The sequence below is a fragment of the Mustela nivalis genome (assembly GCF_964662115.1).
Source record: "Mustela nivalis genome assembly, chromosome: 6".
Lineage (NCBI taxonomy): Eukaryota > Metazoa > Chordata > Mammalia > Carnivora > Mustelidae > Mustela > Mustela nivalis.
The window spans coordinates 1,089,154-1,116,887 of record NC_139025.1 but is presented as its reverse complement, the minus strand read 5'-3'; the positions used below and the strand labels follow the sequence as shown (position 1 = coordinate 1,116,887).

At 42.2% G+C, this 27,734-nt stretch overlaps 1 gene segment (V, D, J or C); it reads right to left on the bottom strand.

Moving 5' to 3' along the window:
- The window catches only part of LOC309867983 (immunoglobulin alpha-2 heavy chain-like), a 601,568-nt gene that overhangs the window by 492,969 nt on the left and 80,865 nt on the right, over positions 1–27,734 (bottom strand). The window contains exon 2 of the C gene segment in view: positions 19,222–19,561.

The following is a 27,734-nucleotide window of genomic DNA, read 5'->3' as shown; positions in this document are numbered from 1 at the left end:
TATCATACTTAATGGGGAAAAGCTGAAATCATTCCCATTGAGATCAGGGACATGACAAGGATGCCCACTTTCACCGCTTTTGTTCAACAGAGATGTCCTAGCAGCAGCAAACAGACAACAAAGAGAAATAAAAGGTATCCAAATTGGGAAATTAGAAGTCAAACCCTTTCGCTTCACAGATGACAGGACACTTTATAAAACCCAAAAGACTTTACCCCCAAACTACTAGAACTCCTACAGCAAATCAGAAATGTGGCAAAAAATCAATGGGCAGAAATCAGGTGCTTTCTTATACACTAACAATGAACATAAAGAAAGGAAGATTAGAGAATCTATTCTATTTACTAGAGCACCAAAAACTACAAGATTCCTGGGAATAAACCTAACCAAAGAGGTAAAGGATCTGTACTAGAAACTACAGAACATTCATGAAAGAAATTGAAGAAGACACAAAAAGATGGAAGACCATTCCATGTTCTTGGATTGGAAGAATAAACATTGTTAAAATGTCTATTCTGCCCACAGCTATCTATACTTTCAATGTGATTCTGATAAAAATTCCACCAGTATTTTTAAAGTGCTGGAATAAACAATCTTAAAATTTGTATGGAACCAGAAAAGACCCTGAATTTCTAAGGAAATGTTGAAAAAAAAAAAACGAAAAAAACAAAGCTAGGGGCATCATGTCGCCTGATTTCCAGCTTTATTACAAAGCTTTGATCACCAAGACAGCATGGTACTGGCACAAAAACAGGGACATAGGCCATTGGAACAGAGTAGAGAGCCCAGATATTACTGGCAAGTCTATGGTCATACAGTCTTCGACTAAACAGGAAAAAATATTGAGTGGAAAAAAGACAGTCTCTTCAATAAATAGTGCTAGGAAAATTGGACAGCTATGTATAGAAGTAATGAAACTCGACCATTCTCTTACAGCATACACAAAGATTAACTCAAAATGGATGAAAAACCTCAATGTGATATATGAATCCATCAAAGTCCTAGATGAGAACATAGGCAGTAATCTCTTCGACATTGGCCACAACAATTTCTTTCAAGATATGTCTCCAAAGGCAAAGGAAACAAAAGCGAAAATAAACTTTTGGGACTTCGTCAAAATCAAAAGCTTCTGCACAGCAAATGAAACAGTCAAGAAAACAAAGAGGCAACCCACGGAATGGAAGAAGATATTCACAAGTGACAGTACAGACAATAGATTGATATCTAGGATCTATAAAGAACTTGTCAAACTCAACTCACACAAAACAGACAATCATGTCAGCAAATGGGCAGAAGATATGGACAGACACTTCTCCAATCAAGACATACAAATGGCTATCAGACACATGAAAAAATGTTCATCATCACTAGCCCTCAGGGAGATTAAAATTAAAAATACATTGAGATATCACCTTACACAAGTTAGAATGGCCAAAATTAACAAGACAGGAAACATGTTTTGGAGGGGATGTGGAGAAAGGGGAACCCTCTTCCACTGTTGGTGGGAATGCAAGTTGGTGCAGCCACTTTGGAGAACAGTGTGGAGATTCCTTAAGAAATTAAAAATAAATTAAAAATAGAGCTTCCCTATGACTGCCATTGCACTCCTGTGTATTTACCCCAAAGATACAGATGTCGTGAAAAGAAGGGCCATCTGTACCCCAGTGTTTATAGCAGCAATGTCCATGGTCGCCAAACTGTGGAAAGAACCCTTCAGTGGGATGCCCTTCAATGGATGAATGGATAAGGAAGATGTGTTCCATATACACTATGGAGTATTATGACTCAATCAGAAAGGACAAATACCCAACTTTTGTAGCAACATGGATGGGACTGGAAGAGATTATGCTGAGTGAAATAAGTCAAGCAGAGAGAGTCAATTATCATATGGTTTCATTTATTTGTGGAGCATAAGAAATAACATGGAGGACATGGGGAGATGGAGAATAGAAGGAAATTGAGGAAATTGGAAGGCGAGATAAACCATGAGAGACTATTGACTCTGAAAAAGAATCTGAGGATTTTGAAGGGGCGGGGGGTGGGAGGTTGGGGGAGCCAGGTGGTGGGTATTATGGATGGCATGGATTGTATGGAGCACTGTGTGTGGTGCCTAAACAATGAATTCTGTTACACTGAAAAGAAATGAAAAAAGTAATTAAGAGAGGAAATAGTAAAAGTTAAAAAGAATTTTAGCCTAAGAATAAATTAATGTTAAAAAATATTAATTAACTTTGCAAGACTAAAGAATCCTGGGGAGAAAGCCATGCATTCCGTGCTTTGCTTTCTCCTCCTCTGGAATTCCACTGTTCTCCTTGGTAAGTGAACTTCATCTTGGCTGGATTTCTTGCTGATCTTCTGGGGGAGGGCCCTGTTGTAGTGATTCTCAGGTGTCTTTGCCCAAGGTTGAATTGGACCATCCTTACCAGGGGCCCAGCTATGTAATCTGCTAAGGTTCGGTTTTTGGGAGCTTTTGTTCCATGAACGCTTTCCATAGAGCTCCGAAGGACGGGAATGAAAATGGTGGCCTCCCAGTCTCTGGCTGAAGGAGCCTAGAGCTCAGGGCCCCACTCAGTGTGCACTCGGAGAAAAGCGTTCAATCACTCCTGTCTCCCTGGCTTCTGGCTGCGCTCCAAGATCACCCAGCCTGTGGCTGGGTGTCTCTTTCTCTGGCACACAGCCCTTCCTGGAGTCTCTGAACCTCACAGATCCCTGAGCTATTTCAGGGGGCTCTCCCCGGATCTTGTGGGGTCCCAGCTCACAGAGCAGTGGTCTGATTGTGCCACGGATCACAGTTTAAGGTAATCCTGAGTTGAGAGCTTACTCCTCAGCTCCATCTCTGTAGCCAGCTTCCCTGCTCTAATATCTGTGAATTCCATGACACTCAGACACCCCTTATCCTTTCGTGACTCTGTGGGACCTGAGGACCATGCTGTCCTACGTGGGCTTCACCCTGGCTTAGCTTCTGGAGTGATGTCCCTCAGGGGAGCAGCCTTTTAAATGTTCTGGTTTTGTGCTCCATTGCTCTGCTGCTTTCTCCGAGCTGGACCCTCGCTCTAGGTCTATCTTCCCATTGCTTTGGAGTCACTTCTCTGATGGTCCTACCTTTCAGAAAGTGGTTGATTTTCTTTTTCTCTTCTTCTCTTCGATCTCCTATAGGATTTGTAGGTGTTCGCAAGGGTTTGATAAGCTATCTAGATGATCCCCTGCTACCTGATGTCTCCTGAGCCTGCTACTTCTCTGACAACTTGACTCCTCCTCACCCTTCCTGGATGTATCTTGATATCTTTGTTAAAGGACCCAACTTTCCTGAGATAATGGGGGATTAAAACTGGTTTATATATAAGAGTAGCATTGATTGGGTAAAGGGATTACCTTGAAGCTTATCTGTATATGAATATTTAAAAAAAATTAAAAAATAGAAAAGCAAAAGAAAAACACAGGTATATGTATCAAAAAAGTTCAAGTTAAAAGGTTATTATGGAATTTGTTGTACTGAACATCTCATTGTGATGGTAAATAGGTTAATAAATTATTTAAAAATTGAAAATAATGAGAATAGTGGGAATGAATTAAAAATTAAAGTTGTATCTAGGATGTAGTGGTGTTTGTTCTCTTGTAGGTTTTTTTTTGGGGGCTGGCTTTCTGTGGGAGGGGCCTGCTGCGTGTATTTGGCAGTCTTGCTATCCTTGAGTCCTCCTGTCCCTCTCTAGGCGCTGGGCTTTGAGGAAACTGTTTTTTCAGGCTTTTGTTCTCTGTTTTTTTTTTCCCCTTCCCTTTGTGGCTTTTGGCATTTCTTTGGAGGTCTAGAGGAAAGCAGACTGCACCCAGACCTCCGTCTCAGAGAGAAGCCTCAGTCCGTTTCTCTCTGGGTGTTCCAGAGCACGTAAATTCCACCACCTGCTGCTGGCAGAACACATCCCCAGTCACAGTCTCAGTGGTCAGAAGAACTCCCGCTTTTACTGAAAACCATGGGAAATACTAATCCAGAGAGCTGGCTTCCTGTGGTTGCCTCTGCCATGGCTGTCTGTGCAGGTCCAGACCGCCAGAGAGGTCCCAACTAGAGATAGCACACTGAGATTTACTGCTGGTCCAGGCTGGGAGTGTTCAGCTCTCCTGGTCCTAGAGAGCACTGGCTAGGATCTCTTTCAGGGGAGGGTGTGGAGAGTGACTCAGACCCCATTTGCACAGTGTGCATGCAGAGTACAAAAGGCTGTGGTTCTAGAGAGCTCCAGCTGGCATCCACATGAGATTCTCTCACGTGAGCCGCTATCCAGATGCTCTCATGCATGTTGGCAGTTCAGGGACCAAGGCCTGGTTCTCTGCTGCACTCTCTCTGGCTCAGCACCAGGGGTAGTGGTCCTGGGTTCATGGGCTTAAACCCCTGTCCCTAACCACCTGATTCAATCAATTTCCCTTTAAGATCTTTTGCTCTTTTTGAGTGCTTTCAACCAGACTCCAAGTTAATGGTGGTCCCCAATCACAGGGCACTCTCATATTGCGGTATTACTTTCCAATGGGTCGCTTCTGCTGGCTTCCTCCCCCTCTTTATCTTCCAATATCAGTCTGATGTTCCCACTCCACTTAACCTGTCCACTGGCCTCTTCTGCCCCCATAGAGATCCAGAAGTGTATAATTCTAATCTCAGGCTGATTTCATGGGTGATCAGAGTTCTTTGGTAGGTAATCAGCTCACTTTAGGGGACCGGTTGGAACAGCATCTCCTATTTCTCTGCCATCCTGTCTCCTGAGAAAAGGTGTTTATCAGGTGTGAGAGTAATTATTCAAACATTTGAGAGAATAGGAAGTATCCTGAAAGTGGACCATGAGGTAGCTGGCACACTGGGAGAGAGCACAGAGGAAGTGGCCTTACCTTCATTATGGAGCAACCTCCTCCCCATGCTGACTGGCATCTGGAGGAGCATGCCCTCTTTTTAGGGCTAGGGAAGCAACCAGGGAAGAAGACAATCAAAGAAAATTAAGCCTAACCTATGCATCAGAAGGGGAACAATTAAGATCAGAGCAGTGATCAATAAATTAGAAACCAGAAATACAGTAGAACACATCAATGAAACTAGAAGCTGGTTCTTTGAAAGAATTAGAAGATTAATAAGCCACAGGCAAGAATTATCCAAAAGTAAAGAGAAATGACCCAAATTATTAAATTATTAAATTGTTAAGTTATGTAAATTAAATTAGTAAATTATTAAATTATGAATGAAAGTAGAGAGATCATCACCAACACCAAGGAAATAGAAATAATCGTCAGAAGTTATTATCAGCTGCTATATGTCAATAAGTTAAGCAACCTAGAAGAAATGGATGCATTCCTGGAAACCTATAATCTTCCGAGACTGAAACAGGAAGATATTGACAACCTGAATAGACCAATAACCAGTAACGAGAATGAATATAGTTGCCAAACTACAGAACACTTATGAAGGAAATGGAAAAAGACTCAAAAAGATGGAAAAACGTTTGATGCTCATGGTTTGGAAGAATAAGCATTGCTAATATTTCTATGTTGCCAAGAACACGTAGATCCTAGATAATTGTCATGTAGATCCTAGATAATTGCATAATAGTACTTTAAAAGGATTATCCATCACAACCAAGTGGGATTTTCCCTGGGCTGACAGGTCCATTCAACATTTGCAAACCAGTCAGTGTGATAGAACAAATTAAGAAGAGAAGAGAGAAGAATAACATGGTCCTCTCAATTGATGCAGAAATAGCGTTCGATAAAATACAGCATTCTTTCCCGCTTAAAACTCTTCAGAGTGTGGGATACAGGGAACATTCCTCAATTTCTTAAATTCCATCTATGAAAACCCCACAGCAAATATCATTCCTTTAAGATCAGGAACATGACAAGGTTGCCCCCTTTAGACACTATTGTTCAGCATAGTCCTAGAAGTTCTAGCAACAGCAATAAGAAAACAAAAAGAAATAAAAGGTATTCAAATGGGCAATGAAGGAGTCAAACACTCTCGTCACAGATGACACGATACTTTATGTGGAAAACCCAAAAGACTCCACCACCAAACAACTAGAAATCATGCAGCAATTCAGTAACATGGCAGGATACAAATCCTTTGCACAGAAATCTGTTGATTTTGTATACACTAACAATCAACCTGTGGAGAGAGAAAATAGAGAATTGACTCCATTTATAATAGCACAAAAATAATAAGATACATAGGAATACATCTAAACAAACAGGTAAAGTATCTATACTGAAGAAACTACAGAACTCTTATGAAGGAAATGGAAAAAGACTCAAAAAGATGGAAAAACATTTCATGCTCATGGTTTGGAAGAATAAACATTGCTAATATTTCTATGTTGCCAAGAACAACCTATACTTTCAATGCCATCCAGATCAAATGCTGGAACAAACAATCCTAAAATTTGCACAGAACCAGAAAAGATCCTGGATCAACAAGGAAATGTTGAAAAAGGATAACAAAGCTGGGGTCATCACATTGCCTGACTTCAAGCTATATTACAGAGTAGCGATCACCAAGACAGCAACCTGAGGGTTTTTAAGGGGCGGGAGTGGTTGGGTGAGCATGGTAGTATTATGGTCGGCATATAATTCATGGAATACTGGGTGTGGTACATAAACAATGAATTCAGGTACACTAAAAAGAAACTAAAAAAAAAAAAAAAAGACAGCATGGTACTGGTAAAAAACAGACACTTAGACCAATGGAACAGAGAAGACAGTCGAGTCATGGACCCTCAACTCTATGATCAAATAAATGAGCAAGCAGGAAAAAATATCCAATGGAAAAAAGACAGTCTCTTCAATAATTGGTGCTGGGGAAATTACCTATATACAGAAGAATGAAACTCGACCATTCACTTACACCATACACAAATATAAACTCAAGATGGATGAAAGACCTCAATATGAGACAGGAATCATCCAAATCCTAGAGGAGAACATAGGCAGTAACCACTCCGACATTGGCCAAGCTAATTCTTTCAAGACATGTCTCCAAAGACAAAGTGGACAAAAGCAAAAATGATGTTTTGTGACTTCATCAAGATCAAAAGCTTTTGCACTGCAAAGGAAACAGTCAACAAAACAAAGAGACAATGCACAAATGGGAGAAGATATTTGCAGAAGACACTACAGAAAAAAGGCTAATATCCAAGATGTAGAGAGAACTCAAACTCAACACTCAAAAAAACAGACAATCACATCAAAAAATGGGCATAAATCAGGTAATGTGATGCCTGATTTCAATCTTTACTACAAAGCTGTGATCACCAAGACAGCATGGTACTGGCATAAAAACAGATACATAGACCAGTGGAATAGAGTAGAGAGCCCAGATATGGACCCTCAACTCTATGGTCAAATAATCTTCGACAAAACAGGAAAAAATATACAGTGGAAAAAAGACAGTCTCTTCAATAAATGGTGCTGGGAAAACTGGACAGCTGTAAGTAGAAGAATGAAACTCGACCCTTCTTTTACACCGTACACAAAGATAAACTGAAAATGGATAAAAGACCTCAATGTGAGACAGGAACCCATCAGAATCCTAGAGGAGAACATAGGCAGTAATCTCTTCGATATGAGCCACAGCAACTTCTTTCAAGATATGTCTCCAAAGGCAAAGGAAACAAAAACGAAAATAAACTTTTGGGACTTCATCAAAATCAAAAGCTTCTGCACAGCCAAGGAAACAGTCAAAGAAACAAAGAGGCAACCCACAGAATGGGAGAAGATATATGCAAATGACAGTACAGACAAAAGGTTGATATCCAGGATCTATAATGAACTCCTCCAACTGAACACACACAAAACAGGCAAACATATAAAAAAATGGGCAGAAGATATGAACAAACACTTCTCCAATCAAGACATACAAATGGCTATCAGACACATGAAAAAAGTTCATCATCACTAGCCCTCAGGGAGATTCAAATTAAAACCAAATTGTGATATCACCTTACACAAGTTAGAATGGCTAAAATTAACAAAACAGGAAACATGTGTTGGAGGGGATGTGGAGAAAGAGGAACCCTCTTCCACTGTTGGTGGGAATGCAAGTTGGTGCAGCCTCTTTGGAGAACAGTGTGGAGATTCCTCAAGAAATTAAAAATAGAACTTCCCTATGACCCTGCCATTGCACTCCTGGGTATTTACCCCAAGGATACAGGTGTAGTGAAAAGAAGGGCCATCTGTACCCCAATGTTTATAGAAGCAATGGCCACGGTCGCCAAACTGTGGAAAGAACCAAGATGCCCTTTAACAAACGAATGGATAAGGAAGATGTGGTCCATATACACTATGGGGTATTATGCCTCCATCAGAAAGGATGAATACCCAACTTTTGTAGCAACATGGACGGGACTGGAAGAGATTATGCTGAGTGAAATAAGTCAAGCAGAGAGAGTCAATTATCATATGGTTTCACTTACTTGTGGAGCATAAGAAATAGCATGGAGGTCATGGGGAGTTAGAGAGGAGAAGGGATTTGTGGGAAATTGGAAGGGGAGGTGAGCCATGAGAGACTATGGACTCTCAATATGAGACAGGAATCTGAGGGGTTTGAAGTGGCGGGGCGGTGGGAGGTCGGGGTTCCAGGTGGTGGGTATTATAGAAGGCATGGATTGCATGGAGCACTGGGTGTGGTGAGAAAATAATGAGTACTGTTTTTCTGAAAATAAATTAATTAAAAAAAAAAGAGAAGTCTAAGCCCAAATTGGCTCCAAGGTAAGATTTATCAAGTATACAACAAAAACAGACAAACAAAAAGACTGACAAAAGTATTTGAGATGACCACTTTCTGAAAGGTAGGACCAGCGGAGAAGTGAATCCAAAGCGACGGGAAGATAGACCCCGGGGGGAGGGGCCGGCTCCCGGCAAGCGGCGGAGCAACCGCGCACAAAATCAGGACTTTTAAAAGTCTGTTCCGCTGAGGGACATTGCTCCAGAGGCTAAACCGGGGCGAAGCCCACGCGGGGTCAGCGTGGCCTCAGGTCCCGCAGGGTCACAGAAGGATCGGGGGTGTCTGAGTGTCGCAGAGCTTGCGGGTATTGGAACGGGAAAGCCGGCTACAGAGACAGAGCCGACAGTAAGCTCACAGCTCGGTGTTACCTTGAACCGATCACAGGCTCGGTGAGCTCGGAGCGCGGCCGGAGGTCAGGCAGACGGGAGTAACTGGGCGCTGTTCTCTGAGGGCGCACTGAGGAGTGGGGCCCTGGGCTCTCGGCTCCTCCGGGCCGGAGACCAGGAGGCCGCCATTTGTGTTCCCGTCCTCCGGAACTCTACGGAAAGCGCTCAGGGAACAAAAGCTCCTGAAAGCAAACCCGAGCGGATTACTCACCCCGGCCCCGGGTAAGGGCGGTGTAATTCCGCCTGGGGCAAAGACACTTGAGAATCACTACAACAGGCCCCTCCCCCAGAAGATCAACAAGAAATCCAGCCGAGACCAAGTTCACCTACCAAGGAGTGCGGTTTCAATACCAAGGAGAGCAGAATTCCAGAGGAGGAGAAAGGAAAGCACGGAACTCATGGCTTTTTTCCTGTGATTTTTTTTTAGTCTTGCAGTTAATTTAATTTTTTCTTTTTCATTTTTTTTTCTTTTTTTCTTTTTCTTCTCGCCTTCGGGTAAAATTTTTTTTTTTTTAACTGTTACCTTTTTCTTTTTTAACGATTTTTTACTAGTTTATCTAATATATATATTTTTTCTTTTTTACATTTTTCTCAGGTGTTTTCTTTTTTTAAAAAAATTTTTTTTCTTTTCTTTTTTTTTCTTTCTTCCTTTTTGAACCTCTTTTTATCCCCTTTCTCCCCACTCACGATTTTGGATCTCTTCTAATTTAGTTAAAGCATATTTTCCTGGGGTTGTTGCCACCCTTTTAGTATTTTACTTGCCCCTTCATTTACTCTTATCTGGCCAAAATGACAAGACGTAAAAATTCAACGCAAAAAAAAGAACAAGAGGCAGTACCAAAGGCTAGGGACCTAATCAATACAGACATCGGTAATATGTCAGATCTAGAGTTCAGAATGACAATTCTCAAGGTTCTAGCCGGGCTCGAAAAAGGCATGGAAGATATTAGAGAAACCCTCTCGAGAGATATAAAAGCCCTTTCTGGAGAAATAAAAGAACTAAAATCTAACCAAGTTGAAATCAAAAAAGCTATTAATGAGGTGCAATCAAAAATGGAGGCTCTAACTGCTAGGATAAATGAGGCAGAAGAAAGAATTAGTGATATAGAAGACCAAATGACAGAGAATAAAGAAGCTGAGCAAAAGAGGGACAAACAGCTACTGGACCACGAGGGGAGAATTCGAGAATTAAGTGACACCATAAGACGAAACAACATTAGAATAATTGGGATTCCAGAAGAAGAAGAAAGAGAGAGGGGAGCAGAAGGTATACTGGAGAGAATTATTGGGGAGAATTTCCCCAATATGGCAAAGGGAACGAGCATCAAAATTCAGGAGGTTCAGAGAACGCCCCTCAAAATCAATAAGAATAGGCCCACACCCCGTCACCTAATAGTAAAATTTACAAGTCTCAGTGACAAAGAGAAAATCCTGAAAGCAGCCCGGGAAAAGAAGTCTGTAACATACAATGGTAAAAATATTAGATTGGCAGCTGACTTATCCACAGAGACCTGGCAGGCCAGAAAGAGCTGGCATGATATTTTTAGAGCACTAAACGAGAAAAACATGCAGCCCAGAATACTATATCCAGCTAGGCTATCATTGAAAATAGAAGGAGAGATTAAAAGCTTCCAGGACAAACAACAACTGAAAGAATTTGCAAATACCAAACCAGCTCTACAGGAAATATTGAAAGGGGTCCTCTAAGCAAAGAGAGAGCCTACAAGTGGTAGATCAGAAAGGAACAGAGACCATATACAATAACAGTCACCTTACAGGCAATACAATGGCACTAAATTCATATCTCTCAATAGTTACCCTAAATGTGAATGGGCTAAATGCCCCTGTCAAAAGACACAGGGTATCAGAATGGATAAAAAAACAAAACCCATCTATATGTTGCCTCCAAGAAACTCATTTTAAGCCCGAAGACACCTCCAGATTTAAAGTGAGGGGGTGGAAAAGAATTTACCATGCTAATGGACATCAGAAGAAAGCAGGAGTGGCAATCCTTATATCAGATCAATTAGATTTTAAGCCAAAAACTATAATAAGAGATGAGGAAGGACACTATATCATACTCAAAGGGTCTGTCCAACAAGAAGATTTAACAATTTTAAATATCTATGCCCCCAACGTGGGAGCAGCCAACTATATAAACCAATTAATAACAAAATCAAAGAAACACATCAACAACAATACAATAATAGTAGGGGACTTTAACACTCCCCTCACTGAAATGGACAGATCATCCAAGCAAAAGATCAGCAAGGAAATAAAGGCCTTAAACGACACACTGGACCAGATGGACATCACAGATATATTCAGAACATTTCATCCCAAAGCAACAGAATACACATTCTTCTCTAGTGCACATGGAACATTCTCTAGAATAGATCACATCCTCGGTCCTAAATCAGGACTCAACCGGTATCAAAAGATTGGGATCATTCCCTGCATATTTTCAGACCACAATGCTCTAAAGCTAGAACTCAACCACAAAAGGAAGTTTGGAAAGAACCCAAATACATGGAGACTAAACAGTATCCTTTTAAAGAATGAATGGGTCAACCGGGAAATTAAAGAAGAATTGAAAAAAATCATGGAAACAAATGATAATGAAAATACAACGGTTCAAAATCTGTGGGACACAATAAAGGCAGTCCTGAGAGGAAAATATATAGCGGTACAAGCCTTTCTCAAGAAACAAGAAAGGTCTCAGGTACACAACCTAACCCTACACCTAAAGGAGCTGGAGAAAGAACAAGAAAGAAACCCTAAGCCCAGCAGGAGAAGAGAAATCATAAAGATCAGAGCAGAAATCAATGAAATAGAAACCAAAAAAACAATAGAACAAATCAACGAAAGTAGGAGCTGTTTCTTTGAAAGAATTAATAAAATTGATAAACCCCTGGCCCGACTTATCAAAAAGAAAAGAGAAAGGACCCAAATAAATAAAATCATGAATGAAAGAGGAGAGATCACAACTAACACCAAAGAAATACAAACTATTATAAGAACATACTAAGAGCAATTCTACGGCAATAAATTTGACAATCTGGAAGAAATGGATGCATTCCTAGAAACATATAAACTACCACAACTGAACCAGGAAGAAATAGAAAGCCTGAACAGACCCATAACCAGTAAGGAGATTGAAACAGTCATTAAAAATCTTCAAACAAACAAAAGCCCAGGGCCAGATGGCTTCCCGGGGGAATTCTACCAAACATTTAAAGAAGAACTAATTCCTATTCTCCTGAAACTGTTCCAAAAAATATAAATGGAAGGAAAACTTCCAAACTCATTTTATGAGGCCAGCATCACCTTGATCCCAAAACCAGACAAGGATCCCACCAAAAAAGAGAGCTATAGACCGATATCCTTGATGAACACAGATGCGAAAATACTCAACAAAATACTAGCCAATAGGATTCAACAGTACATTAAAAAGATTATTCACCACGACCAAGTGGGATTTATTCCAGGGCTGCAAGGTTGGTTCAACATCCGCAAATCAGTCAATGTGATACAACACATCAATAAAAGAAAGAACAAGAACCATATGATACTTTCAATAGATGCTGAAAAAGCATTTGACAAAGTACAGCATCCCTTCCTGATCAAAACTCTTCAAAGTGTAGGGATAGAGGGCACATACCTCAATATCATCAAAGCCATCTATGAAAAACCCACCGCAAATATCATTCTCAATGGAGAAAAACTGAAAGCTTTTCCACTAAGGTCAGGAACACGGCAGGGATGTCCATTATCACCACTGCTATTCAACATAGTACTAGAGGTCCTAGCCTCAGCAATCAGACAACAAAAGGAAATTAAAGGCATCCAAATCGGCAAAGAAGAAGTCAAATTATCACTCTTCGCAGATGATATGATACTATATGTGGAAAACCCAAAAGACTCCACTCCAAAACTGCTAGAACTTATACAGGAATTCAGTAAAGTGTCAGGATATAAAATCAATGCACAGAAATCAGTTGCATTTCTCTACACCAACAGCAAGACAGAAGAAAGAGATATTAAGGAGTCAATCCCATTTACAATTGCATCCAAAACCATAAGATACCTAGGAATAAACCTAACCAAAGAGACACAGAATCTATACTCAGAAAACTATAAAGTACTCATGAAAGAAATTGAGGAAGACACAAAGAAATGGAAAAATGTTCCATGCTCCTGGATTGGAAGAATAAATATTGTGAAAATGTCTATGCTACCTAAAGCAATCTACACATTTAATGCAATTCCTATCAAAGTACCATCCATCTTTTTCAAAGAAATGGAACAAATAATGTTAAAATTTATATGGAACCAGAAAAGACCTCGAATAGCCAAAGGGATATTGAAAAAAAAAGCCAACGTTGGTGGCATCACAATTCCGGACTTCAAGCTCTATTACAAAGCTGTCATCATCAAGACAGCATGGTACTGGCACAAAAACAGACAAATAGATCAATGGAACAGAATAGAAAGCCCAGAAATAGACCCTCAAATCTATGGTCAACTCATCTTCGACAAAGCAGGAAAGAATGTCCAATGGAAAAAAGACAGCCTCTTCAATAAATGGTGCTGGGAAAATTGGACAGCCACATGCAGAAAAATGAAATTGGACCATTTCCTTACACCACACACAAAAATAGACTCAAAATGGATGAAGGACCTCAATGTGCGAAAGGAATCCATCAAAATCCTTGAGGAGAACACAGGCAGCAACCTCTTCGACCTCTGCCGCAGCAACATCTTCCTAGGAACAACGCAAAAGGCAAGGGAAGCAAGGGAAAAAATGAACTATTGGGATTTCATCAAGATCAAAAGCTTTTGCACAGCAAAGGAAACAGTTAACAAAATCAAAAGACAACTGACAGAATGGGAGAAGATATTTGCAAACGACATATCAGATAAAGGACTAGTGTCCAGAATCTATAAAGAACTTAGCAAACTCAACACCCAAAGAACAAATAATCCAATCAAGAAATGGGCAGAGGACATGAACAGACATTTCTGCAATGAAGACATCCAGATGGCCAACAGACACATGAGAAAGTGCTCCATATCACTCGGCATCAGGGAAATACAAATCAAAACCACAATGAGGTATCACCTCACACCAGTCAGAATGGCTAAAATCAACAAGTCAGGAAATGACAGATGCTGGCGAGGATGTGGAGAAAGGGGAACCCTCCTACACTGTTGGTGGGAATGCAAGCTGGTGCAGCCACTCTGGAAAACAGCATGGAGGTTCCTCAGAATGTTGAAAATAGAACTGCCCTATGACCCAGCAATTGCACTATTGGGTATTTACCCTAAAGATACAAATGTAGTGATCCAAAGGGGCACATGCACCCGAATGTTTATAGCAGCAATGTCCACAATAGCCAAACTATGGAAAGAACCTAGATGTCCATCCACAGATGAATGGATCAAGAAGATGTGGTATATATACACAATGGAATACTATGCAGCCATCAAAAGAAATGAAATCTTGCCATTTGGGACAACATGGATGCAACTAGAGCGTATCATGCTTAGCGAAATAAGTCAAGCAGAGAAAGACAACTATCATATGATCTCCCTGATATGAGGAAGTGGTGATGCAACATGGAGGCTTAAGTGGGTAGGAGAAGAATCAAAGAAACAAGATGGGATTGGGAGGGAGACAAACCATAAATGACTCTTAATCTCACAAAACAAACTGAGGGCTGCTGGGGGGAGGGGGTTTGGGAGAAGGGGGTGGGATTATGGACATTGGGGAGGGTATGTGCTTTGGTGAGTGCTGTGAAGTGTGTAAACCTGGTGATTCACAGACCTGTACCCCTGGGGATAAAAATATATGTTTATAAAAAAAAAAAAAAAAAAAAAAAGAAAGGACAAATACCCAACTTTTGTAGCAGCATGGACGGGACTGGAAGAGATTATTATGCTGAGTGAAATAAGTCAAGCAGAGAGAGTCAATTATCATATGGTTTCACTTATTTGTGGAGCATAACAAATAGCATGGAGGACTGGGGAGTTAGAGAGGAGAAGGGAGTTGGGGGAAATTGGAAGGGGAGGTGAACCATGAGAGACTATGGACTCTGAAAAACAATCTGAGGATTTTGAAGGGGTGGGGGGTGGGAGTTTGGGGTACTAGGTGGTGGGTATTATAAAGGGCACGAATTGCATGGAGCACTGGGTGTGGTGAAAAATAATGAATACTGTTATGCTGAAAATAAAAAATAAATTAAAAAAAAAAAGAAAAAAAAAAGTATTTGAGATGAGAATATATATATATATATATGTGTATATATATGTGAAATTAAAAAAAACCTTATAAAGAAGAACTCCAATTATAAGATTTATATAATATTAGAAAAGCTCAAATACATAGACACAGCGGAGGATGAAAAATATGGGAGCGTAGTTATAAATTTTCAGTATGGGCGAGAGGTTGTTTTGATTTTTCCTGGATGTATTTTGATATCTTTGTTAAGGATTCAACTTTCCTAAGATAAAGGGGGATTAAAAATTGGTTTACCTATAGCGTTAGCATTGATTGGGGGATTGGGATTATCTTGAAGTTTAACTCTATATTAATATTAAAAACTAAAAATAGAAAAGAATAAACTAAACTAAACTAAAATTAAATTAAAAAATTTAAAAAATGGAAAAGCAAAAGGAAAACGGGAATATGTATCAAAATGCTCAGGTTAAAAGTTTACTATGAATTTGATGTACTGGACATCTCACTGTGTTGGTAAATAGGTTAAAAAATTATCTATAAAAGAATGAACCAGAATATTGGGAACGAATTAAAAATAAAGGTTGTATCTATGAAGTCGTGGTGGTTGTTCTCTTGTGGTCTTTTTTTTTTTTTTTTTTTTTTTTTTACCCTGGTTGGCTTCCTGGGGGAGGAGCCTGCCATGTAGGTTTTCAGGCAGTGTTCCCTGAGTTAAGTCCTCCAGCCCCCCTCAAGAGGGTGGGCTCTGAGGAAACCTGTTTTTCAGGCCTTTGTTCTCTGGAGGTTTTTATGTTTGTTTGTTCATTTGTTTTCTCTTCCTTTGACAGCTTTTGATGGTCTTTGGAGGTTTAGAGGAAAGAGATTGCACCCAGACCTCCCTCTCAGAGAGAAACCTCAGTCTATTCCCCTCTGGGAGCTGCAGAGCACATAAGATCCCCCTTTGCCGCAGGAAGAGCATGTCCCGTGTTGCCGGCCCTGGGGACACAGGAACTCCTGCTTGTACCCAAAACGACAACAGCAGTGGCTCTCTGGGCAGCTCCAGACTGCCAGAGAGGTTCCAAGCAGCGATAGCACACTGAGATTTTCCCGCTGGCCCAGACTGAGAGTACTCAGGCCTTCCGGGACGGAGAGCACTGGGATGGCACCTGCATGCACATCTCTCAGGGGAGGGTGTGGGGCACGACTCAGGCTCTAATAGCACGACATGGTGTGTTTTTGGGGACTGCAAAAATGTCTGTGCTTCTGCTGGCTGACACGGCTCCCAGCCCCTCACAGGAGCTGGACCCCACATGCTCTCAGACCTGCTTGTGGCTCAGGGACCAAGACATGGCTTCCTCACTGCACTCTCTCTGGCTCAGCACCAGGGGTGGCTGTCCTGAGTCCAGGGACTTAAGCCTCTGTCCCTAACCACCCTGATTCCCAGAACTTCCCCCTGCAATTCTTTGTTCTTTTTGAGTGCTTTCATCCAGACTCCAAGTTAATGCTGGTCCCCAGTCGCAGGGCGCTTTTTATTTCCAATGGGTCTCTTCTGGTGGCTCCCTCCCCCTTTTACTTATCTTCCCATATTAGTCCGATGTTACCACTCCTCTGTACTTGCCCACTGGTGTCTTCTGCCCCCATAGAGATCCAGACGTGTGTAATTCTAGTCTCAGGCTGATTTCATGGGTGATCGGATTTCATTGGCAGGTAATCAGCTCACTTTAGGGTACAGGTTGAAACGGGGCCTCCTCCTACTTCCCCGCCATCTTGTCTCCCCCTCACTATTATGTTTTATATTTTATACTAAATAACTCTACAAATAATAGAATAATGGGAAGTGGGCATTATAATATCTTGAATGAACATCCCTAGCAGATTGTTACTTTAGGTTGTTTTTTATAAGTTATATTGCACAGTAAATTCATCTGTTAAATATAATTATGTGAACTTTTTTTGGTTGTAAAATATATTGCCAGTTATGTAAGTAATTCCAATAGTACTTCCAGGAGTAGCAGTATCTAAAAATATACAGATTTATAGTGTAAGAATTCATCAGAGGTTATCAGTAAATGAAACATACCAAGGTTATTATGAAAAGAGGGATATGACAATTAGGCAATGCATCAGACATTTTCTGCCAATGTTTGTATATTAGAACAGAAAGAAATGTATATATACCTCATAAGAAACACAGCTGGGGACAGCCTGCTGATTATGCAGAGAAAACCCTGAGAGATGAGATTTGGGGAACAATGGAGAATACTGAAAGTCCACAGGTGCTCAAGAGAACTTGGTGGTGACACAGGTAAGTGAGAGAGTCTGTGAGGTTCTGCACACCTGGGACTCCTTGTCCAGGTTCATCTGGATCAGTGAACACAACACAAGGAGACTCACAGGAGGCCAGTACACTAGATTAGTAACTATTCTTAGACATTCATGTAATGTATTAAATACACACACAGGACAGCTGCCAACACACAGAAGACCCGCTAATGAGTGTCCCTCTTCTTGGGAACGACCATCCCAAGATGCTTCATGCTGAGGTGAGGGGTGGGCCTGACCCTTCTCCAGCTACAGGCAAATAGATTCACCTCAGACACAGAAGATGCATTCCATGCAGACCCCCCCTCGACGTTACAAGAGTAGAAGGACTCTGAGTGGAAGGGCCATTCCTGTGACTCCTCTGATGTGCGGAGATCAGTACTGGTTTCACAGGAAATCAAGAGAGCAAACAGCCCAGAAGATATTTATGAATTCTCTAGGGGAAATCTTGGCCAGTTCAATGGGACAAAAGCAGGGATATGAGAGGAAGTGACAGTATTGTCTCATATAGTACCTGCTACATTATTTTATTTCTGGGTCATGGTTTGAGCCATATATCCCCATTTCATCCCCACTTCAGAGCCCTCCCATCATGGGACACATTCATTATTGAGCCTTTCTCCATCTGACACTTGGTGAAGATCTTGTCAGTGTGACAGGACCCCAGTTCCATGGGGCTCAGGATACAGGACAGGTTGAGGGAGAAGTCAGAAGAAGGAGAGAATGAGGTTGGGGGTGGTTTATGATGGATATTCAAGGGACAGCACAGGGAGGGCAGGGATCAGGGACCTGCCAGCTGGACCTCAGGATTCTCATGGATTCCCTGTGTGGAAGCAGGAAACACGTCTCAAACACAGTCACCAAGGACGCTCTCATGGACTCTCCCCACCAGAACAGGACCCAGCAGGAAAGGATGGGTTTTCCTCTCTGGATTGTCATCCCGCCAGTTTCATGGGGAAATCTGAGCGTCCCTCATAGCAGGTGGACTCCTTTTCCATCCAGGAAATGCAGCGGTGCCTTCAGAAGGGCAGTTCCTGATCACCTGTGTCCGCCCACATGTACAATGAGCCAGAGGATACACTGGAGCCAGGAGGACAAGAACTGACTTGGGCAGTCATAAACATGTGGGGACAGTGTGTGCCCCGCTGAGGGCAGAGAACAGGCATGCAGCATGCAGAGAGCCTGGGCTGTGCAGGTGCTTCTCAAGGACGATGGGAATCTGCAGCATGTGCTTCTGTGGAGAACGAAAATGGGACATAGAAGAGGTTGATGAAGGGAAGTTCCCCAGAGACTGGTGAGATCTCTGCTGTGTGGAAGCAAAGTTATATTCTTGTGGTTGGCTGCACAGAGAACACGAGGTACGAGAGATGAAAGAAAAAAAAAATCCCTGTGGACAGCTGAGAGTCTGGAGAGGAAATCCCTGATCTCAAAAGGAAGTCCTACCCACTGCACCTGCTCCTGGGTCTGATCTCTGCTGTGGATGCTGAGCGCTCTCTGCTGCCCTGAGTGCCCCTGCAGCTCAGCACATCCTGTGTCAACAGGGAGCTTACTGTCCTGGCTCACACTGAGGGCCCCTCACTGTGTCTCTCGCACAGTAATACACGGCCCTGTCCTCGGCTCTCAGGCTGTTCATCTGCAGATACAGCGTGTTCTTGCCGTTGTCTCTGGAGATGGTGAATCGGCCCTTCACAGAGTCTGCGTAGTATGTGCTACTTCCATCATAGCTAATACGTGCGACCCACTGCAGCCCCTTCCCTGGAGCCTGGCGGACCCAGTCCATCCAGTAGCTACTGAAGGTGAATCCAGAGGCTGCACAGGAGAGTCTCAGGGACCCCCCAGGCTTCACCAGGTCTCCCCCAGACTCCACCAGCTGCACCTCACACTGGACACCTGCAGATGGAAGACATCTTGGTCAGGAAACTATCACATATCCTGTTTTTCTCTCACTCACATTCACTCACATACTCAATTTTTTTTTCTCCATAAATTACCTTTTAAAAGAGCAAGAAGGAAAACCCAGCCCAGCACAAAATCCATGGTGAGTTGTCTGTGTCCTGTCCTGATCACTGAATGAACACCTGGGTATCCCGGGCCTGGGGCTCCTCTCCCAGCTGCAGGATCTTGGCTGTGCTGGTTAAATCAGCAGAGGGGAGGCCCTATTTGCATGTCCTCTGGCTATATATTCAGCTTGGGGATCTATTCTGACAGAGAGGCTGTGACCCACAGTTGTGAATACCTTTAATTTAGTGCTAATGACAAATTTTGAAAAAAAAAAGTTTTTTATTATATAACATTCCAGGGTGTATATTGTGTTTGTAGGGTGTCCATGAACATATATGGGGTGAGACTGACCCCAGCATCTAGGTCAGTGCTCCCCCCACAGGAATTGCTGCCCCCCCCAAAAAATCTGCAGGACAGAGTGTCAGGCTATGAGGCATGTGGAACCCATCCTCTAATGGAGATGGATTGATTTTGCGTATTTTATACTTTACCATAAATATAGAGAAAATCAGCATCGTGTAGGTGTATTTTCATATCTTCTGATCTCTCTATGTCCCTCCAGAATCACCTTTGTTATTACCTATAATAAGTTCAATGTGTATACTCAACACAAGATCAACAGCCCACATATGGAGTGTGTGATATGATAAACACAGGTGCTGCAATTAACATTACCGACAGTGAGTGCACCAATTCTCCCTAAAATGTCCAGATTTCCCCCTGGAATTCCTCCTTCCCTTTCCCTTGTCCTCCCTGTTCCCACATAACTATTGTTCTTCCTCATGTCACTTTATACTGGCTTTAATTCTGTAGAATTCATAAATGGGACATTGTACTCTATGTACTTTCTCTGTAGGGCTTCTTTGCCCCAGAATCAATCCTTGTGGACACAGTCGTGTTGTTGCCTGCATCAGGAATCACTGGCTTTAATGACTGACAGCTCTGAAGGCAGCAGTTGGAAGCACCAGCTTGAGGAAGATCTGAAAGAGCAGACAGAAGCCACTTGCTTCAGCCTCATCCACACACATTCTTGACCCAGGAGTTCTTTGTCCCAAAAAAGAGAAGAACTCCCTTGTTGTTCAGGAAATTTTCTACTGTCTGTGGAGAAGAGAACCAAAGACAGCAAGAGGTGGACCAGAGAAGGTTGAGTTAGAAATTCAGAAAGACCTGTCCATGGAAGACGTGTGGCACCAGGAGGAAGCACAGCATTGGGGAGCTGTCCTGCTGCAGAAGAAACCGGTGCCTGAACAAATCCGACACTCAGGCACCAGCCTGTGGATGTCATGTCAAGTGGCAGCCTCTGACTAGGCCCATAACTCCCACATTCTCCACTCAGCTCCACTGCTAACCTCAGCTGTGAGCTGCAGTCACCACCTGGGAACAGCAGGTGCTCTTTGCCTCAAACCAGGAGCCTTCTTTCCTTGTCACCAGTGCATGGAGAGGACCCATTTCTGCAGCCACACCTGCCCACACTCCCACAGAGTGTGGACAGAGTGGACATGTGTGGAATCTCCTTTTGTTGAGAATAGTTTTTCTGCATTACTGAGGCTCATTAGGAGGCTCGACAAATGTGTGTCTCCTACTGTCCCAAGAACTTACTTACATTGAGACATTGTGGACCTTGACTGTGGGTGTTAACTGTGACTAGAATGTAGTCTCTGTCAAAACAATGCAAATTTATTGCTACTCTGCCACCCTCCTGGTTTTCTATTTTAATCATAAAATAAGAACCATTATGCTTTCCTGAAAACATGATCTCTGTTTCAGATTCTGTCCGTTTGTACAAAGTGCATTTAGAACAAAGGAGTGGAACTCTAATGGGAATGCCTCAGGAGCTGCACAACCAGGAAATAGACCGTGTTGCCCCACATGGAGCCTCCCAGCAGCCATGTCATGCTTTGGGACAGAACTGGTGAGAAGCCACATTGTTCTTTGTAGGTGCTGACAATAACAGGGAACACCATGGTCTACAGACATGCATCAGTCTTCCCATAAACTGGAGTGGAAACTAGATAGTTGATTCCCTTCTCTGATTTCTGTCTCCTCATCTTTTCAACTCAGTTAAGCCCCTTTATTGGTCACCTTTCTAGGGGGAAATGGTAGTTTCAGAGGAGGAGTGTCCATGAGCGTTGGAAAGCACAGGTTCTGTCCTTAGAGGAATGTGTGCCATAAGGGTTTCCTGTCCTTCCCCGTTTTGTTAACTTCCTCCCAGGATCCACTCGGGAAGGCGACCATGTGCGCTGGGCTTCACACAGTCTCTGCCTTCTTCCCTCATTGTGCTTTTTCTCATCTGCTAGACATCGTCCCGAGACATGGTTCAGCTCAGCTAAAAACTTCCTCAGAAGTCCTTCCTTGACCACGTGGCCTCCTCAGGTAAGATGATCACTTACTTCTTCGTGGCTCCCAATGTTCCCCGTGTGCATCTCCTTCAGAACACATATACCACCATGGTACTTGTTCACATGCAGGTAGAAGCAGAGATGCCTACAATTTTCTTAGTCCTCAAAGAGAAGAGTTATCTTCGTCACCTCTGCACTGTGTGTCGCTGGTGCAGAATTCTTTCAACTCATGGTAGTTTTCCTGCAGATTGGCCATTGCTTATGACCTCTGCTCTTTACATGTACCTGCTTTTGTACATGGGGACAGAACAGCATCCGTATTCTGTCCAGGCCAGTTCTGGGCACCATGTAATGTAGTCAACCTATCGGACATTCTTTCCACTAGTTCATGCAGTGAACATTATGAAGAGGCCATTGTAGTCTCAGTGACAAAAAAAAAAAAAAAAAAAAAGAGAGAGAGAGAGAGAGAGAGAGAGAGAGATGATTTCTAGAACCCTACCATTCTGAAAGCCCACAAATGAATACAAAATGCAGATCCTTTATTCTTTTTTTTTTTAAATTTTTTATTTTTTATAAACATATATTTTTATCCCTAGGGGTACAGGTCTGTGAATCACCAGGTTTACACACTTCACAGCACTCACCAAAGCACATACCCTCCCCAATGTCCATAATCCCACCCCCTTCTCCCAAACCCCCTCCCCCCAGCACCCTCAGTTTGTTTTGTGAGATTAAGAGTCACTTATGGTTTGTCTCCCTCCCAATCCCATCTTGTTTCATTTATTCTTCTCCTACCCACTTAAGCCTCCATGTTGCATCACCACTTCCTCATATCAGGGAGATCATATGATAGTTGTCTTTCTCTGCTTGGCGAGGATGTGGATAAAGGGGTACCCTCCTACATTGTTGGTGGGAATGCAAGCTGGTGCAGCCACTCTGGAAAACAGCATGGAGGTTCCTCAGAATGTTGAAAATAGAACTGCCCTATGACCCAGCAATTGCACTATTGGGCATTTACCCTAAAGATACAAATGTAGTGATCCAAAGGGGCACATGCACCCGAATGTTTATAGCAGCAATGTCCACAATAGCCAAACTATGGAAAGAACTTAGATGTCCATCAACAGATGAATGGATCAAGAAGATGTGGTATATATACACAATGGAATACTATGCAGCCATCAAAAGAAATGAAATCTTGCCATTTGCGACCACATGGATGGAACTAGAGCGAATCATGCTAATTCTTTTTTTTTTTTAAGATTTTATTTATTTATTTGACAGAGAGTTCACAAGTAGGCAGAGAAGCAGGCAGAGAGGGAGAGGAGGAAGCAGGCTCCCCCCTGAGCAGAGAGCCTGATGCGGGACTCGATCTAAGGACCCTGAGATCATGACCCGAGCTGAAGGCAGTGGCTTAACCCACTGAGCCACCAGGCACCCAATCCTTTATTCTTTACCCAGAAATCTACTGTACAGTTCTATAACTGTTTGTGTAGTTCATTAACCAATATTTATTTGGTTCTAACTACAAACTGTACCCCTCCCTGGACTCTGTGAATACAGCAGTGAACAGAAATAGAAGAACTTGCCTTCATGGGGCTTACCTTTGAGTAGGGAAGACAAGCCACAAACCAGCAACAACCCTCTCTTTCTCCACATGGTAAAGGGTTCTCTGACTGACTCCGGTGTGGAGAGTAGTTAGGAGTGGGATAGGGACATGGGAGTTTTGAATCTGGAAGGTGAGGAGATTCTTGAGGGCATCCAAGTGAAAACTGATAGGAGCCCAGTCCAGGGTGGCAGCAGCGAAGGGGTGAGAAATGGTTGAATTCTGAGTGTGTCTTGAACTTGTCACTGGCAAGACTTGCTGACTAATTGGCCATGAGTGAGAGAAAGAGACAGTTAAGGGGAGCACCCAGCTATCAGCCCCAGAGTTTGAGGTCTCCATCCTTCATCCCGTGAGAAGGGAAGTTCCACCTCAGTCCTCATATCTCTTCTGGACTCCTGGGTGTTTTGTCACTGTGTCTCCCTTATCTCTGGCTTTACTGTTTCTCCTTCTGTCCATGTTTGTCCCTTCTGTCTGTCTATCCTGTCTAACATGCTCGACCCCACCCTAAACCTTGTATTAACAGTTCTCTGTTGCATCACTCTCATTCATGTATTTCCATCTGGTTTAGCTTTTGTAATATATTTTGCACACTTTTTTTTTTTTGGGTTGATTCAGGTAGGAGAATAAATGCAACCCTTATGTTGAGGTTTCTGGAAATAGTGTCCTTGAGAAGTACAGATGGGAAGGATACTTCTACCCCATTCTCTCCATTCCAAACTACCCCCTCCAGACACAACCATGATGAAATGGTCATGTGTGACAGTCCCAAGGGTTTACATTAGAACCAATTAGAATTGAGACACTGGCATCCATTGCCTCTTGCTTTCCAGAGTCCTTCTGCTTCTGAGTTGCCATCTATGTCTCCCCATCATGTCTTGCCTAGAATTGGGTTCTCTCTCTCAGGACCACCTCGGATTACCTTCATTTATGGTGCAACCTCCCCTTCATTCTGAAGCTCAGAATCTGCATTTTTATCTACCAGAGACTGTCAAGGTCTTGTTCCTTCAGGCTGTGTCCTAGAGGGAGCTTGTCTTGGAATACTTAGAGGTCATTCTGAAATTTTCCTGAGCAATGAACATGTCTTTGATAGGAATTTACTGACTTTTCCTGAGAAATAATGTCTGTCACTCTGTGCTCCATTTTTGCAAAGGTCCTAGTTCATGCACATATGTATGTTGTTAGAATTCCCACAATTTCTGGGAAGGACTCTCTGTTTTTCAATGTTGTTTTGACTTGGCCATGGCTTCCCCTTGCTCATGGTGTTGTGCTTATTAACAACCTTAAAAGATGACTGTGCACTCTTATTGGTTGGTTCTTTTCTCTTATGTGATGGCTTGTTGCAAACTTGACTGCTCTTTTGTTCTATCCAGGGATTCTCCACAGTTTGTCCCTGCAAAGTGGAGATTTGCTTGATAGACAGGACCTGATCCAGTGTTTAATGGAGAGGAGACCTGGACAACCCACTGGAACACAAGATAAGATGTCACTGACTAAAGTGAGACAGGAAAAGTACTGGGGGAGTGTAGAGATTCCTGTTAGAGGTGTGATTTCAGTTCTTACAGTTCTTTATTTTCTAAGTAAAAACTACTGAAGTACAATGTAGTTTTGAAACAATTAATATAATGCAGACATTAAAAAAGAATCACTGGTTTTAAAGATTAGCACCTTTCCAAAGAATGAACAGGGCAGGATTTTAGTTTTTTTAAGAAGTTGTTTGGGGTTCGAATTGTTTCCAGCATCTGATGTTGCAATAAAGTTGCTTCCCCCCTAGATATGTAGCTGAGGAACTCAGAAAATGTATTATTTATATGCTTTCCAGAAGAAACATGAACCTGAAGAAGATGCAGAGGAACAATTTTGCATCAATATTCGAGTTTCTCTGCCCTGTTAAAATTCTGCTTTACATAGGTGTTTTTGAAAGGTTATTGTCAATTATGGGAATATAAATGAAACATAATTAAAATGAGGAAGTTTCTGTGAAGATGCTATAAGGACATGTGTAATATGTTTATGTCATACGTTTAAGGAATATTTGGAAAAGCTTGATGCCCATAATATCTATACTAGGGTGTAACCATGGAGCAGAAATCTAGAGTAACGTTTATAGCAATGGAATGAAGAATCAGCATATTATTCAAATCCTTGTCCATTAAGGGAGTTTGTGGGTCTAATTTTATGTGGAAATAATATCAGCCTTGTGGGCACAATCTTATTTCTAATGTGGGATCTGTGTCTCTGTGGCAATGAGATGATTCTGGTCAGGGAGACAGGAGAAGGCCTTTTGGGACATTCCTGCTTCTCCTGAAGATACTTTCTGAAGAATCTCTTCCTTCTCCCAGTCCCTGTTTGGGTCTGCCTGTCACCTTTGGGAATGCTGCCACTATGTCCACCCATGATGGGGGTTACCTGGCATTGGGAAGTGCCATAAAATTGATTTTACATCAAGATACTGGAGGCAACCTGGAAGTCATTTCTCTCAGATCATCTGCAGTCTCTCACCTCTTTGGTGTCACGGGGTGTTATCAAAGTCTGGTAGTTAAATGTTCTGTTGTAACATGGTGCAAATTAGAGACAAATTGGTTACAACCTCGATTCAGTACTTGGAAGGAAACTCAGAAAGAGAGTCAGAATATTTCCTTCTCGTGTGTCATCTTCAGCAGCAACTTTCTGGGGAACCTGAGAGGTGGAACATTGTGAGAAAACAGTCTTCAGGAGCCCACAGAACACAGGTAGATGGACTTAATCCCATGTCCACCCTCCATGGCACATGCATATCTTTTATTTCTTGTATGTGCCCTTTCCTACATTGTGAAGTCATTCCTGAAGCAAAGCCTCCATTCCTTCCTGCAGATGAAAGTCTTATTGATTTGTGTTTCCATCCTGGGTTATACCAGCTTTTATATCCAATAGCTGAGGTTCACACCTGACAGCTGTCATGGTGGGACAATGGTTCACAGTGTGGTTCAGAGTCAGATACCACAAGATCATCATATCCACATTCTCTGGAATGGTTAAGAAAAGAGTATCCCTAAAGTAAATTTACACAATCTCTGAGAGATGCAGGGACTCTATTGTCCAAAGATACTCCCACTGGCACTGATGAGTAGTGGTCAATGGACTCAAGAGCACATGCCTAATCTCCCTGTGACATAGTAGCTGGTGAGGCCATGCATTTAGTAATATTTACTCCATTTCTAGTCTCTGCCCTACTGCATTCTGCGGTGGGACATTTAAAAAGGATTCATGCATCATATCCCTCCTAAACTAACAAAGTCAATCTGCCAGTCCACTGTAAGTTTCTGGTGGATTCTTTGACTTTCTTTCTCCAAATATTTCATTTTTCTCAGTGTTCCAAGCCCTTTGCCTTTCACTTAGTAAATTCAGTCTAATGGGAGAGCAGTAAATAAATAAATAATACATAAATAAATAAAAAATAAATTAAAAAAAGAAGGATTGACAGGGACTGTTGACAACAGACGCAGCAGGGAAATTCAATTCCAATTAAACGTCAGGTTGCAGCTCTGTTCTATCTGTTTTCATTTTCTCAGATCAGACTCTTTGACCTTGATGCATGAGTTCAGTACCTCTGTTCTCCACATCCCTCAGTTTCCATCCCTGAATGCATCATGTGCATCAGGAAGACTGCAAACTGGCCATGCCATCCAAAATGCACCTGTGCTCACTGCACGGAGACATGGAGTCGTGCTAGTAATATTCCTGCAATCCTTGTCCTTGGGGAGAACCCCTCACTACTTGCTCATAGCCCCAGGCTCACTGCCAGGAGGTGCATTCTTCTCTGAGTCTCCTAGTGAGAGAGGTTATGTCGGTGGATGAAATATGTCAACCATTAATGCAAAATAATATAATAATTTTATAATATTTCATCAATTTGCTCATTCAAAGAGCAAGTGAACCATAAGACAACTGGATCAGAGCAAAGAGAGAAATAAATTAGGATATTCTGAAATAAAACACTGGATTTCAACTTTGAGCTTCAGCAATAAGAAGGAGTTATATGCTGTTATAAGAAGGAGTTGATCACACCCTCTTTGCTACAAGAAAATGTGGGACAGAGTAGTTAGGATGGTGGAGAAGGGGTTGCTATGCTTGGATTTCT